Genomic DNA, 545 nt, shown 5'->3' on the forward strand with positions numbered 1-545 from the left:
TCTGCTTGGTCTCGCTCCTCTCTCTCGCCCGTTTCTCTTTCAGGCTGGGTCCTCCTTGGAACCCCTCGAATAACTGAGTCCCTCTGGCATGAAGGAGGTGATACGAATGCATTGATAGCCTAGTATCTGTCAGCTGGGAGCCACAACATAGTGAGAGCCCTTATTAATCATTTGGAGATTAGCTGAGGGGTGGGAGAAGCCAGGCATGAGGCTTTCCAGGGCTGCTCAGCATGCACAGGAGTCCTTTCCTGGGTTGGACAGAGGTGCTGCCATCTGAAAGCTCAGATAGAGCAGTTGGAAAATTAACTGACCTGGTACAAGATCTATTTACATATATCAAAAGATCCTGGGTAATAACATCTCATGTTTGTGCAGCATGCCACATTTGTCAAAGGGCTTTCTCATTTACTGTCTTACTTGGTCCTCAAACTAAGAGGCCTTTGGGCAGCTATTGCTGTTTAATTTTGGGCGTGGTAACAGCTTTGGGTATAGTACTGGGCTTGGAATCAGGCTGTGCAACCCACAGCAGGTCACTTAGCTGCTCT

This window comes from Tenrec ecaudatus, unplaced genomic scaffold (assembly GCF_050624435.1).
Source record: "Tenrec ecaudatus isolate mTenEca1 unplaced genomic scaffold, mTenEca1.hap1 Scaffold_321, whole genome shotgun sequence".
Lineage (NCBI taxonomy): Eukaryota > Metazoa > Chordata > Mammalia > Afrosoricida > Tenrecidae > Tenrec > Tenrec ecaudatus.